Here is a 16,061-nt window from a genome sequence, read left to right on the forward strand (position 1 = left end):
GTAGAATCCATTGCGGAGGAATCCCCCATGATTGCCAGCGTCTCCGATGGCGCGCTCCTTCCGTGTGGGGACCCTCTCAGAGGGCACTCCCGCCTTAGGTGAATGTTTACACCTCAGGTCACACCTCCCGAGAAACAGACGGAGGGACCAATCGGCATGGTCAGAAGGTATCAGCTCAGGCAATCACCCCTCCCCGGGCCTGGCCTTTACCAGGGGGTACGCGCGTGCCTTACATGTCTACCCAGGGCGGGGACTTACGCGTTACCCCGTCACCGGCTACGCGTGCGAACGCGTGGGTCGGCCTTCAGACACGCACAGGGAGGAAGGAAGAAGAGGAAAAAGAAGAGAGAGAGGGAGAAAGAGGACAGACTGTCTCAAACGCCGAGGCGGAGACCAGAGAAGGCAAGGAGAAGAAGGCAATGAGAAAGCAAGGGGAAGAAGGCAATAAGAAGGCAAGGAGAAGAAGGCAATGAGAAGGCAAGGAGAAAAAGGCAATGAGAAGGCAAGGAGAAAAAGGCAATGAGAAGGCAAGGAGAAGGCAAGGGAAAGAGTAAGGAAGACAGTGAGGTGGAGAAGAGCAAAGAAAGGAACCAACAAAAGGAAGGAAGAAACGAGAAGTGAAAAAACCAAAAGGACCACGACGATAGGTCGTGGAACCGTCCGTCTCCGGACGCAGGCGCGAACTACCCCCGTGAGGGGGATGGACTCCTTTTAGTCGCCTCTTACGACAGGCAGGAATACCGCGGGCCTATTCTAATCCCCGGACCCGCAGGGGGGAACGACGGTATGAGCATACGGGATAGATTCCCGTATATGGGAGTGGTTCGAAGACTTCTCGAGTAATAGAACCCAGTACGTTGTTCTCAACGGCGAGTGTTCACCAGAGACAAGGGTACCGTCAGAAGCGCCCCGGGAAAGTGATTGGAGTGCTATTATTTTCTGTATACATAAATGATATAACAGACATTGTGAGCAGCCATCTGCGATTGTTTGCTGCTGATGCTGTAGTTTACAGGGTGTCGTCGCTGAGTGGCTGTAGAAGGATATAAAATGAGTTTCCAGATGATGTGATGAATGGCAGCTAGCTCTAAATGTAGAAAAATTTAAGTTAATGTAGATGAGTAGGAAAAACAAACCCGCAATATTCGAATACAGCATTGGAAGTGTGCGGCTTGAGACAGTCAGGTCGATTAACTATCTAGGCGTAACGTTGCAACGAGCTATGAAATGGAACGAGTATGTAAGGACTGTTGTAGCAGAGAAGGCGAATGGTCGACTTCGGTTCACTGGGAGAATTTTAGGAAAGTGTCGATCTGAAAAGGAAAAAGGAAGATATCTTAACAGTTCAGAAGCGTGCTGTTACATTTGTTACCCGTAGTTTCGAACAACACGCGACTTTCTTTTCCAGGAACACTATTGAAAAAAATTAGAGAACTGGCATTTGAAGCTGACTGCAGAACGATTCTACTGCCTCCAACGTACGTTTCACGCGAGGACCACGAAGATAAGAGAAATTATGGGCGCGCAAGAAGGCCTATAGACTGCCGTTTTCCCCTCGCTCTGTTCGCGAGTGGAACAGGAAAGGGCTAGTAGCTGCACAGGGTACCCTCCGCCACGTACCGCACGGTGGGTTGCGGAGTATGTAGATGTGGATGTAAAAGGAAAAGACGTTACTGAGTGAGAAATGGAAAGAGGATTAAGTGTAACTGGGGAAAAAAACAGGAGCATCTGTACTTATCTTTGACAAAGGGGCTGGTCATAAACGTTAATTTTTGGTGAAACATTATGAGGGTGACAAACTACTTCTTAAAAGCAACATGGCACTGAATTGCGCGCAGAGTGCATGGTACTTTATTCCAGAGGCGGATAGCACCAAAAGAGGAGATAGCGGATGTTTTTGTTTTATGGATGGGCACAGCTAGATAAGGATCAACCATGGTCCTTTTAAAGGAACCATTCCGATATCCTCATTGAGCAACATAGGAAGATCGTCGAAGAACTACATCTGAATGGCCGGACAGAGATTTGAGTCTTGCTACCCTCAAGTTTAAGTCCTGTGTCCTAACCGATCACCTCTTCGTTCGACAATTGGAGGACGAACTTTGGATCAATGTTTCGAGGAAATGTCTCTAGTGATTGGAGAAAACTATACACACCACTTTACAATTTTCACGTTGTTCACAGAGATTCAGGAGGGATATATTAACCTCGAGCGGAATTGCTAAGGACTTAGATTCTTTCACGGGATTCTTGAGAGTATTTTGGGTGCAAGTAATTTTGTTTAACACAATCAGACAAATGAAATTTTCAGCCAACACCTTAACACATATAGCATTCAGCCGCTTTTTATATGACTTTATTTAGTCATGTAAGAATTACCTGCTTACTGTATTTCTTAAAGCAATTTAATCTACAGCCACGGAGCTGAATCACTTTTACTACGCTTGAATTAAAATTAGCCATGTACTTGTTATATAAACAAGTACGAGTAATATCCTTCACCTCAATAAAAATGGTCCGTATAATGAGAACGTAACGTCTATGTTGTTGATATGCATCACCAAATGCTGGGTGTAGTTTGCTTATTTTTCCGGTGTTCCTTGCGTAAGTGGACAGTGTAAGTAATGATTGTCATATGTGAATTTCTACATAACAGGAGGACACTGATTTCCGTAAACGAAACTGTTTGCATATTTTACCAATATCGACAGGACAATAACTGTCAGCAACGAGAAATACTTGTGTGTTCGAATTATAGTTAAGCTTTCAGCACGCAGCAGTATTGTACACAGCAAAAACTACATTCAAACTGTCAAAATGAAATTAAGAAGCACACCTAAAACGTAAATTTTCCGAAACGCTCCGTGAGCAAGAGAAAGTAATCAAATGGTTCAAATGGCGCTGAGCACTATGGGACTCAACTGCTGAGGTCATTAGTCCCCTAGAACTTAGAACTAGTTAAACCTAACTAACCTAAGGACATCACAAACATCCATGCCCGAGGCAGGATTCGAACCTGCGACCGTAGCGGTCTTGCGGTTCCAGACTGCAGCGTCTTTAACCGCACGGCCACTTCGGCCGGCGATAAAGTAATCAAAGGTCGTTACTGCCATCAGCTATTTTTTTTTTTGATACCGGAAACTAAACTATTGTTTTACCATTACATATTGGACTTCCCGCAACTTTTTGTAAAATAAATAACGTCTTTGAATTCTTATGTTATGTTATTACAATTATATGCATATCAAAGCACTCCGGTGTCCGTAGAAAACTTATTGATGACCTCTACTTCTTAAATGATAAATTCCTGTCATATGACAGTAGCTGATGAACTACGAAAAAGTAAGGTTCCACTTCTCGGTGTCAAGCGTTAGGGACCAAAGAATTTCACGTACGAAATAAATTAGAGCGCGTGCCGTACTGACGTAACTGTAGCTAAGGTAATATCGTATTCAGCGTGCGCTGCCTCCTATAACGTTAAAGTAATGAGATCCTAATTCAACCTACGAAAAAATGTAACCTTACCGAAAGCGAAACTGATATCTGGATGCCTGTCCGTGACCGGAAACTTTTCCAATAACGGCGATACGTCAATATCGTTCTGACGCTACAACATCTCTCTCATTTTTGTTGAGTTCTTTCTCTCTGATCTTTCACTGGAACAGTAATGTTTCCCGTCTTTTGACAAAGTCAAGGCAGACATTGACTAAGTAAAGAGAGGCATAAATTTCTGTAACAAGAATATAGCTTCAGTTTCACTTTAACGGCAAAATTTAATGTCGCTGCGGTTTGCCATTGTATTCACTAGACTGCAGGAATAACACTCCTCACGTTACGGGCATAAGCCTCTTCGAGAGCCGGCCGCGGTGGTCTCGCGGTTCAAGGCGCGCAGTCCGAAACGGCGCGACTGCTACGGTCGCAGGTTCGAATCCTGCCTCGGGCATGGATGTGTGTGATGTCCTTAGGTTAGTTACGTTTAGGTAGTTCTAAGTTCTAGGGGACTAATGACCACAGCTGTTAAGTCCCATAGTGCTCAGAGCCATTTGAACCATTTTGAACCTCTTCGAGAGCCTGCGTTCTTACCTCACATACACTATGGGACCAAAAGTATCCGTACTCACCCAAAAAAATACGTTTTTCATATTAGGTGCATTGTTCTGCCACCTACTGCCAGGTACTCCGTATCAGCGACCTCAGTAGTCATTAGACAACGTGTGAGAGCAGAATGGGGCGGTCCGCGAAACTAACAGACTTCGAACGTAGTCAGATGATTGGGTGTCACTTGTGTCATGCGTCTGTACGAGAGATTTCCACACCCCGAAAAATCACTAGGTCCACAGTTTCCGAAGTGATAGTGAAGTGGAAACGTGAAGGAACACGTGCAGAACAAAAGCGTTCAGGTCGACCTCGTCTGTTGACTGACAGAGACCACCGACAGTTGAAGAGGGTCGTAATGTAGAATAGGTAGACATCTATTCAGACCATCACACAGGAATTCCAAACTGCATCAGGATCCACTGCAAGTACTATGAAAGTTAGGCTGCTCATACGCCAAACATCACGCCGGTAAATGCCAAACGACGCCTCGTATGGTGTAAGGAGCGTAAACATTGGACGGGGAGTGGATAAACGTTGTGTGGAGTGACGTCATCTGTCAGCGTGTGTAGTGCCAACAGTAAAATTCGAAGGTGGTGGTGTTATGGTGTGGTCGTGTTTTTCATGGAGGGGGCTTGCACCCTTGTTGCTTTGCATGGCACTATCACAGCACAGGCCTATAATGATGTTTTGAGCACCCTCTTGCTTCCCACTATTTAAGAGCAATTCGGGGATGGCGACTGCATCTTTCTGCACTATAGAGCACCTGTTCATAATGCACGGCCCGTGGCGGAGTGGTTACACGACAATAATATCCCTGTAATGGACTGGCAGCCGGTGTGGCCGAGCGGTTCTAGGCGCTTCAGTCTGGAACCGCGCGACCGCTACGGTCGTAGGTTCGAATCCTGCCTCGGGCATGGATGTGTGTGATGTCCTTAGGTTGGTTAGGTTTAAGTAGTTCTAAGTTCTAGGGGACTGATGACCTCAGCAGTTAAGTCCCATAGTGCTCACAGCCATTTGAACCATTTTTTGTAATGGACTGGACTGCACATAGTCCTGACCTGAATCCTATAGAACACCTTTGGGATGTTTTGGAACGTCGACTTCCTCCCAGACCTCACCGACCGACGTCGATCTCTCTTCTCAATGCAGCACTCCGTGAAGAATGGGCTGCCATTCCCCAAGAAACCTTCCAGCACTTTATTGAACGTATGCCTGAGAGAGTGGAAGCTGTGATCAAGGCTAAGGGTGGGCCAACACTATATTAAATTCTAGCATTAACAATGGGGGCGCCACGAACTTGTCATTTTCGGCCAGGTGTCCGGATACTTTTGATCACATAGTGTAGAAATTATCACCAGTGTGCCGTTTCGTAGCTTCTCTGTGCTATATCCGAACACTGAATAGTCTATGCGCGTTGCAAGGCATTCGCCAGAGTGACCTGGCCTCCGCTGTTCTGCGTCTGTTCGTATTCACGCTTAGAAGCCGACCGGATACGACGTGCCGACCAACCCAAGCGACGATTTCAGGTACTTTTTCACACACCCGTGTGAATGCTGAGCTGTTTTGCCAGTTTTGTTTCACAGAGACAGCATAGCATGACCAACATTTCTACGACGGCATACGCACTTCAATTAAGCAGGAGACACTCTTCAACTGCGTTTAGTAATAGCAATAGCACATTAAAAGAATTACTGTTGCCAATTTTTATACTGGTGTTCTCTCGGCATTTGAGAGTACTGACGAGTAATGAAAGCTCTGTTTTCTCTCAGGAGAACATGCGTTAAACCAAAAAATTTTGTTATTTCGGAGCGTATATACTATGTCATCTAAGACAAGCACCTTCTTATCTTTTCATCCTGTGGCGTCTGCAATCAAGAGCATGAATGTGACGTTACGTAGAGGCTATAGGCAGTCGACAAATAACGCCGATAATAAAACGCTTCTGTTTATACTGGGAAGGCTAGTGGGGTCCATACTAGATTAATCTGCCAAAGTGCATCAATCGTGTAAAAAAAAAAACCACTAATGCTTACAGGTTTACATCCTTAGCAACATTTTTGTTAAGCTTTTACGGGAAGTTGCGATTCAATATGCTTCGAGAGGACTGCACGTGTGTAATCTGGTAAAGGTTATACACAGTGTGACCAGTTCTTCGTTATTGGCATCCGATGCATGACACCTCCGAGGCCATGAAAATAACTTTACGAAAAAAAGCGCACCTAATTTTCCAACGTTAACGGTAGAATTGCTGCAAAGGAAGACTTCTTCATCCTACTGGGAGTATTTCGCGTTTTATCTAAGACCCTAAAAACATGCAATACATCGAAAGAAAGCGATTTTTCCAAGAGACGAACGCCAACATGGTGACATTTCCTTTACAGTTAAGAAACTATTTAGGGGTTTTCTAAGGCCTCAAAAACGTGAACACAAAATCTGCGACGGGAAGTCAGCTCTGGCAGATGATACTGTGGTGGCTAGATATGGGACGGAAAGCGTTAACAGTACACGAGACACCTGTGTGACAAGTTTCATTTTAAAACAAATTTACCCTAACGATCTCACCGCGGTCGAACGATGACGGCAACGTTGGGAGCTTTAATCTGATGAACGTGAAGGCGCAAAGGCACAGTTAAGGAACAAAATGAGAGAAAAGATGCATTTTTTATTGTTTGCATTTTCGTAGTTTGTATAACGATGTCAACAGAAAAAAAATCATCTGAGCTTATAAAAGACGTCACACGCATACGGACAGTGCTCACAGTTTGGACTAAGCAGTTTAAATCTTGAGGATTTTCCCAACGTCTGTAAGGAAGTCTCTGCGTCGGAAGACGGCAGAACCAGAAAGCTTTTTGCTGCCTGCCTACAGCCCGGGGCTGTGCAGTTCAAACAAGCTGTGTGTGCCCAAGCCTCTGGCGACCTTCAGCTCCGGAAATCTTTCTACTGCCAAGGAATCTGTAATCATTGAATGTCGTAACTTCCAATGGATTCACAGACCCATTCATATAAATGTACGACAGCGAGTCCTGTCTTTGGTCTTCAATGTGCAAAGAATTTAATGATGGAAATAATATCGAAAGGTAAAAAGAAATACAAGACTTAACACAACTGAAGGTCGACACTAATATCCAAAGGAAACATTCATGCATGTCATCTCTGGCAAATGAGATTTTACGCAGTTCCAACATTTTGTTGGGAAAGGACTAGCAACTTAAATTTGATAATTCTTTATTTCAGATTTCTTTCACAGGTTCGTGTATTTTATACTCTAGACTAATTTCGAACGTAGCCACTCAGTTTCAAACCAGACCTGTACTTAAGGGCATGTCGACGCAAAACCTCACCGACATACTCTGATAATATAACACGTCTTACAACACATATTGTGGTAACAATGTTATCTGAGTATATCGTGAGGTTTTGCGTCGATAAGCACTTCAGTGCAGAACTGGTCTGAAAATAAACAGCTACGATAGAAACTAGTCATGAGTATAAAATACGCAACTGTGACAGAAAATTTCAAATAGAGAAATGAAATTCTGGTAACGGCCAGATAACATCTGAAAAAAGCATCATGCTGGAGATTATTTTGATGCTATTGGAGAAACCATTGCCACGAAATTACAAGACCTTCCAAAACAGTAGCGCCTCATCGCTGAAAAAGTGACGTTGTCATGAAATTACAGTTACCTTCCACACCAGTGGAGCCTCATCGCTGTAAAACTGATGACACTTGCTAAAGATAAAGTGAGCTGCTTAAATTTATGTTGCAGACTAGTCTGAGAGGTACTTCAACAAAATTACGGCGGTCGCGTTCTCTAGGAAGTGAGACGCTTCCATTTGAGTAGATGCTCAAATTCACCAGGTATGGACACTGAACAGGCCCTGACAGGTCAAATTTAGTTTGGCAAAAACATGGGACTCTCTTTCTTTTAGTGACAATGTGTGATTTATCATTGAGTTTGAAACGGAATATTGTGTAATCTAAGTTTGTTTATTAAAATACTAACAAAATATTATTACAATTGTTCTTATCAGTATAATAATCTTCAAATTAATTCCTTGTATCCATATAATCCCTACGAAAAGCTTCCTGAAACAGTCGAGCACGTTTCTGATGTTGGCAAGATATTATTGCTGAAAACTTCGTCCGGTGGCCATCATCGTCGCCGTCAATCGATATTGGGGAGAAATGGTTATCTACATTAAATATCTCTTTTCATTTAAACAGAGTGACTAATAAAATCAGTTGAAGATAACTTTCTTCTGTGCATCATCAAACAACTGAAAACAATTCTAGGCACACAATTTAAGTATTTAAATACGCGGAATACCGTTTACACAGTTCGCAGACAGAATTCACTCCCTTGAGCTTAAGATTACACTTTAACAGATGAGGGTATTCCAGAAACGAAAACAAGAACCAAACTGACTAGTGGGTGTAGATTCAACAGCGAAACTGAAGTAACGTAAAGAATGAATAAATCTATCAAAGCTTTATGATAAGGGCTGTCGAGGCTTTAAGTTTCCATGCAATAGTGTCTGATAGAAAGACCACCTTATCAAATTTTACCCTGGTAGCCTTTAGTTTTCTACCTGTTTCCGCTTTGTTTTTTGTTTTGTTTAGTTCAGATTTTTAAAATGTATATTTAACAAATTCAATTGAAAATTTGAAATTTTCCTAAAACATGTACCATTGATACGTGAGAATCGTGTTGTTGAGCGTAGCGGTTAAAGCGGGTGATTTCTATTCAGAAAGAACGTGGTTCAAATATTCATTCAGAAACACATATAGGTTTCAGGTGATTTCAAGCGGATGCCGTTGTGATTCCTCTGCAAAGCCCACATCTCATGGAATCATTCCGCACGGGAACTGCACGGTGTGATTGCATGAATACTCAGTACCATATCATGCAAATATAATTGGACATTGCAACTACAACATACTTTTAATTTAGAAGGTTATGATCGCACCGTCGGTGCATTTAGCAAAGAGAAATTATAACTAGCTGATAATTTTTCCTTTGTTGGGGACCCCAAACATAATTAAGTTTTTAAACTATAAAACTGTCGCAGGAGTCTGTATGTTTTTATTATTTGCACGAACGTGATTTCGGCTTTATGGTCCATTATCATGGGCAACTGGGAAAGGTACCAGTACATATCAGACGTGTCTGCCTAACACGTCATCGTCAAAAATATGAATTGTAATGTTAGACGACAACGTTACGCCGACATGTGACATATTGGGATCTTCCCCAGTTGTCCTTGATAACTGCTAAAAATTCGAAATCATGATAACGAAATAATAAAAAGTATAGAGTAAAATGGTGACAATGTTGTCATTTTAAAAAAATTATAACTGGTTCTTGAATACCACCGATGTTTAAATGTTGCTCGGAGAAGCAGCATTTCCATTTCTCGGACTGGCAGCTACCGCCTGAAATTTACTGTGAAATTTCAGGAGGTTAAACATTGCCTGACAGAGTAAGGCTTTTCGAACGTTGAAAATATGCGTAAACATCTATATGATAGATCAGAAGGTGTAGACATGATGCAGAATACTGCATTGTCTCGTCAATATCAAAAATAATTTTGGAAGCACGCCTTTGCGAAATTCCTTGATATGATGACCCACTCTCCTTTCGATAACGAGCTCACTTATAGATTTTCCAGCGTGGGAGAAATCATCGACCGTAACACTGAGATAAGGAAGCTTCCTTAGATTCGACCTGAGTGCTTTACGGAAACCACTAGGACACGTAAGTCAAAATAGACAAGCCATGTTATAGGAGAGGGAGGTGGGGTGGGCACAAATTATGAACAGTTATTGTTGAATAAATAATAAAACCGTGATGGGCTGTTGCCCTGGAGCAGCAGAGCGCGGGACGTTTCCTTAAATGCCAGGGCCGAGCCCTGCAAAACCTGAGACCGGCCTGCGGCTGGCAGCACCGTTACTCTAGGCTACCCAGCAAGGCCTTGCAGTTTTCTTGCAGGTAACGCCATTTTTTGTCTACATACTTTCAACGGAAAACAGAACGCTACGTATCCTAAATGAGTGCCGCAAACATCTTGAAAAAAATCCTTAACTAAATCAAGGTATAATGCTGATGCTTGAACAGTTCTTTTTCAGTAATAGTAGTAGTAGGCGACTTCCAATGTACAGCTGGTTGACTAGGAAACATCAGACGCAAAGAATACTTGTTTGACATTATTTTGACTTTTTGCAAAGAGTTTACAATGTACTAGAGCTTTTATTTTTCTAATTAACAGCACATTATTGTGAGACTTTACGACGCTATCGATTGCATGCTGGTTTCCCAACTACTAATGTTACGCACTAAAGAAATAAGAATTGTTCGCTTTTTAACCAATATAAGTAAAAATTTTTCTGTTGGGTCCAGAAATACAGAATTCCAAACAGAAAAATCTTTATAAGCAACAAATGTCTCGAGTTCACAATCCGTTTAATTGACAGCTTCAGTAATAAGCAAGACATCACTTTCCAGCTGCAAGTGGTGGAAATATGTACTGGTCCTGTTTTTTCTTGGTTGTGGGTTAGTTAATAATGCATTAAGTGGTTCGTGCTCCCTAAATGGAAGGCAGAAATGAGCTTCCTGTGTGTGAAGGTTAGTCCATTACGTCATAGTCTATAAACTTTCTCCGTTTTCTTTCTTGAAAAAAAAAAATTGTTTATAATACAGATGAAAATGCAATTCGATAACAATAAAAGTTCGTTATTTATGCTGGAAGTGTACACACATCACATGTAGGGAATGTTTCTCCCAAAACAACAATATCTATTTGTTAAGAGTCCTCATTCGGAGCATACAATTACAATAAAATGACGTATCCGCGTAATATTAGCTATACATATGAGTAATTAGACTTTTGAAGTTAGTACTGATAGTATGTCCAGTACACAGATATACATATTGTTCGCGTTATAAGACGAACTTAAACCATAAAGTGATGTTTGCTGCAACTTTACTTCTTTGTTGTTTTCTGTAACTGTCACTAAACCCGCGCATACGTTTGTCATTCATTATTCCTTGTGCTCACGCTGGCCTATCGTTATCGTTGCACACGATATAGCAACAAAAAGTGGAAAAGGTGCATGTGTTTGCAGATTACAACTATGCATTCGCTTGAGCGCTTTGTTGCCGTAGTAGCTAAGCAGTTGCAGTGTTGCTGCGTGCACTCGCTTGTAACAGCAACACAATCTTTGATTGTTTTCTTCGGAGCTCTTAACAGGCACGGCACGAAATGCACAGAACCTACATCGATTTCGTATTTTTTTGCGATAACATTACACTCTAAATAGAAAATGCACCACTAAGAGGTAACTACGTGGCGCCCTTTTAGTCGAGTGGGTTATTTCGCGCTGGCTGAAAGCACACGTAGCGATTTTATTTCCAGCGTTCTAACAAACTGGCTTCAATATGCGGTACTGATCAATAAATTTCTTCATAGGATCAAAAACAATATTAAGAGAAAGCGCGTTTCTGACAGCTACTGACAATGCCACACGCTGGCACTACGGGCGCTCCGACAGTGACTTCAATTCCTACGACCACTGGACGACTGTAGCAACTATTTCCTTCGTATGTCACACTCCCAAGCAAATAATCCTGCATAAATGGTCTTAGTGATTTCTCAAGTATTCAGGGAAATTATTCTCCTTTCGTTATGAAAACTGAGCGCACTCACAGACAACGAAAAATTTGACTATGACGGGTGACAACAGGTTGTTCATAGTCGGCAAAGTCTGCGTAACGGCGAAACTTCGACGAACAGGAATTCCCGAAGGTACAACAGATGCAGCGGGAAACACCTGTTACGTCAGTTTATATGATCTATCATTGAAACACCTGTTAACTGGAAGGCGCCTAAAATTTTCCGCGAAAATAAGCAACAAAGTCCAGCAGCGTAATTAGAAAAAAATAGTAAGTTACCTTGCCATTTACTTCGACTTCCGCGTCTTCTGCAGCGACACAGCTCTAACCGCACGGACGTCTACTGTCAAAACTTTGGCCCGCTGTTGGTGGCTGGACCATGCGGCGCGCGAGGAAGAAAAGCGTCTGCGCTGTTGCGGGCAAGTTGAATGTCTTTTGCACTACAGAAGAAAGGTACCGGGCAGTGTCACTGCTGTCGCTCGACTGACGCTCCCGTCATCACGCGCCGCGGTCGGATTAACGTTCCTCACGCTTGGCGATGTACCATCTGACTGCACCTAACCGCACGTTTACGATGAAATAACTGTTATTTGTGGGCAATGAGCTCGGCTGCGCTGAAAGAGCTCGGCTGCGCGCAGAGCCATCTACCGTCGCGCCGCGAAGCATGCAACCTGTCCTGCCATCTGCTGCTGATATTGAACATTACAAGACCCACGCTACATTAAGTAGTTAGCCGACTTCGCTACTACGTGACGCACTAGTACAAAGAACAAATGGTTCGACCGATACGAGGGAAACAAACTTTCATGTGGCCGTGCTTAGTTTTTTCGTTGAATCAAATATGTTCTTTTTTTTTACTATACAAATAGTTCATGTTTTTATTATATTACTGCCGCATTTGTGTCAATGCCGCCTCTTTTCTGCTGTAGCTAATACCTTTCCTACATTTGCAATGTTCCTCAAACTGAAGGTAAATAGCAGTCTTGACTTTAGCGCAGAAGTGAACGGCTGCGCGGAATCGACGTCTTCTTGCAACAAATCATTGATTTCTGTCATCCACTGATCTAATAATGCTGGCGAAACAAACGCTGATGTACTACCGGAAACTGATCAACAAGTAAGTACTCGCAATAGGAACTCTCTTCTCATGAAGGGCCATCAGCAGCATTGTCATTACGGGCTTTCGCATTGCTTAATGTTGTAACCGTAAATGAATCATTTCAAAAGCCTTCATCTTCCGTATTTCTTGAGCTATTCGTGTGTTCTATAGCGACTGTTAAATATCAGTAGTTGAAAATTAGAAATTTTCTGCCTAGCCTCATCTTGAGAGGAAACCAACAAATGGCCTGGAATAAACAAAAAAATAAATAAATAAATAATACGTTCACCATTTCGATCCTTCCATCAGTCTGTGCGGAAAGTGGGTTAAGAGGTGCATAGGTATTCAACTGACGATTGTTAAACAAATGATCCTTCACGTTTGAAAAGTCTGTTTAGTTTATCAAAATAACTCAAATTTTATTTCATTGCTTCTGCTTTTTCCCCTCCCTGCGCCGTCGATCTCTAAAATTGCTCTAAACTGTAAATGCGAAGGATTATCAACTGGTTGTATGACTCTAGGCCTACCATATCTTTGTAAAACTACTGTATGGTAAACATTTAGCTCGGTAAGCGTCAAAACGCTCCTCGCTAAGAATTACTTTCCCAGACTGAAGTTGTCGCTTATGTCACAGATGTGCTTATTCATTACTGCAGCCACTCTCAATCACCTAGTGGTAAATATAGTGATATGGAGTCAGGAGTTGTGCGCAGGGTAACATTAGTAAGATCTTCGTACACGGTCCACTCACGTTAATATGACTACCGCATATGTTCGATGTCAGCATGCAATAACCATCCAATGACGCCACGTGGCAGCACTAACAGCGTGGTGGGGGGGGGGGGGGGGGGAGGGGTCCATGAAGCGTGTCGGGGAGACACAGAAAACAGTGCAGTCGTTGCTGTAATGCGGAAACGGAGCGATTTATCTGACGTCTAGAAAGGCATGATCATTGGATTTCGGTCCAGGAATGGAAGCAGTTCCGAAACGGCTAAGTTTGTGAACTGTTTGCACGCTACTGTGATTAAAATATATCATATTTGGCAAAATGGCGCTATCAAAACCGACACTCAGGTGCACCACGGACCGTAGATGAAGAGGTGAACGACGGCTACGAAAATGAGTACGGGAGAATAGATGTTGAACTGTTGATCGTCCAGATGAATCAAGGGAATACCTACAGGTTCTCTTCAACGACCGTTCAGCGAACGTTGCTGCGTGTGGGCCTCCGCAGTAGGCGCCTGGTTCACGCACCGATACTGACTGCTTTTCATCGGCGACGAAGGCTGGAATTTGCACGCCAGTACCGGAACTGGACGTCCACTGCGTGGCGACAGGTGGCCTCTTCAGATGAATCACATTGGCTTGTAAGACGCTGCAACAGTTGTCCGAATGATCCAGACTGGAGGAGGGAGCATTCCCTAGGTTTTGTCGTCATTCTGGAAGGCACAGTGGATCAACAAAATTGTGCATCTATCTTTGGGGAACATGTCCACCTCTGCATACAGTTTGATTTTTCCTCGGCACACTCTACCAGCACGACAATGCAACGTGTCACACAGCTCGCAATGTACGTACGTGGTTCGAAGAGCAGCAAGATGAGTTTACAGTACTCTCCTGGCCACCAAATTCCACGGATTAAAGTCCAATCGAGAATATGTGGGACCACCTTGATCGTGATTTCCACGCCCTGAATCCGTAACCGAGAAATTCAGCGCAGCTGTCCACGTCACAGAAGTCGGTATGGATCCACATCCCTGTCGGTAGGTTCCAGAACGTCAGGGGCTGTCTTCGTGCACGTCCAAGGCGCAAAAGGTGGTTTTTCAGACAGGTGGTGACGTCAGTGTGACTGGACTGTGCACATTTTTCTCAAGTTAAGGGGCTTAATATGAGAAAAATTGGAAATGTCCTGCCAGGTCATAGTGCACATATATTACTAAAACTAAACGGAATTTATGCGTAATTATATCTCAGGGAAGAAAAAATATTGAGATGAATGAGTCATGAAATGTATTCGCAGTTGCGAATACGAAAAACCACCAGCTGTGAAAAGAGAATGTTGGTAATCAAAATTTGTTCTGGATCGAGGCTCGCTTTACGCGAACGGTCACCTTAAACGCTTTAGCTATCTGTGTAAGGCTCATAGCCAGACCCAGACTTTCATATATCGTCGTTCCCGCGTCACAATCTTTACTCATACAAACATTATGTAATTCCGTACAGGGGAGGACATTTTTATTGATAATTGTTGCCTGATATCGGCGGATAAATACGATATTGCAGTGCCTGTGTTCTTAAGAAGATCGATGCAATGGACGAAGGAAAATTGTATCTTTCTCCTTAACAACACAGGTACTACAATACCGTATAAATGAGACATCTTGCAGTGTAGATATGTAAAGCCAATCTCCAAGTACACTCTTCGCAAGAAGTATACAATACCGACAAAGAGAATGACAATGTAGTAATTTTATAGAATCCTGTATCAGTTTTCCTGAAATCTCTTGTCCCATAATCAGTGCAAATAGAAACGCACTGCTAATGAACAACTATTTGGGTAAAGAATAGTATTAGAATATCCTGCAGAAGGAAACGACAGCTGTGAATCTAAGCTCCATCGACAAATTTTCAGAAGTTGTTCAGGGATATTTTGTGAATATTGTGGTGTAACTACCCGTGATCTACGATGGTGAGCTGCAGATAAATAATGTAATTATGATTCATTCAGTTTGTTTCCTCAGTTGCCTTCATTTCTGTGAAAATACGTTCACAACAGTGAAATAGGATGCAATATATACGAAACGTGCAACACAGAACATTGAGTAATACGACAATCCTCAGACGAAACATGCACTTTCATCACAGTGTGTTCTGTCAGCATACGGTACAGTATATAACAAAGGAAGAACTGGTCCATTACAGGTGTTATTCAAGACGTTAATCATCATGATCACAGAAGAGTTAACAGCGACTGTCTTACTCTAGAATTCACGCATATGCGAACATCCCAGCAGCCAGATCCATGTCTGTATCGACCAAAATATCGTGTCCTAGGCTGTTCACACAACCCCAGAAGAATGTCAAACCGACCATAGAACAGAACCACCGCGACCAATCCATTGTTGCCAAAACTTTATGCTAGTGTGTTTCCTAATATCGAGTACAAAGTGAGCCGGAACCCCACCATGTTG

The 16,061-nt window shown here is 42.8% G+C and overlaps 1 protein-coding gene across 1 annotated transcript in view; it reads right to left on the reverse strand.

Annotated features, from left to right (window-relative positions):
- Positions 1-12,333, reverse strand: part of LOC124555689 (homeotic protein female sterile) — a 575,063-nt gene extending 562,730 nt beyond the window's left edge. Inside the window, exon 1 of the mRNA XM_047129691.1 lies at positions 12,051-12,333. The gene's annotated coding sequence lies outside the window, so the exon portion shown is untranslated. The remainder of the gene's footprint in view (positions 1-12,050) is intronic.
- Between the last annotated feature and the right edge of the window lie 3,728 nt (positions 12,334-16,061).

The sequence above is a fragment of the Schistocerca americana genome, chromosome X (genome assembly GCF_021461395.2).
Source record: "Schistocerca americana isolate TAMUIC-IGC-003095 chromosome X, iqSchAmer2.1, whole genome shotgun sequence".
In the NCBI taxonomy this organism is placed as follows: domain Eukaryota; kingdom Metazoa; phylum Arthropoda; class Insecta; order Orthoptera; family Acrididae; genus Schistocerca; species Schistocerca americana.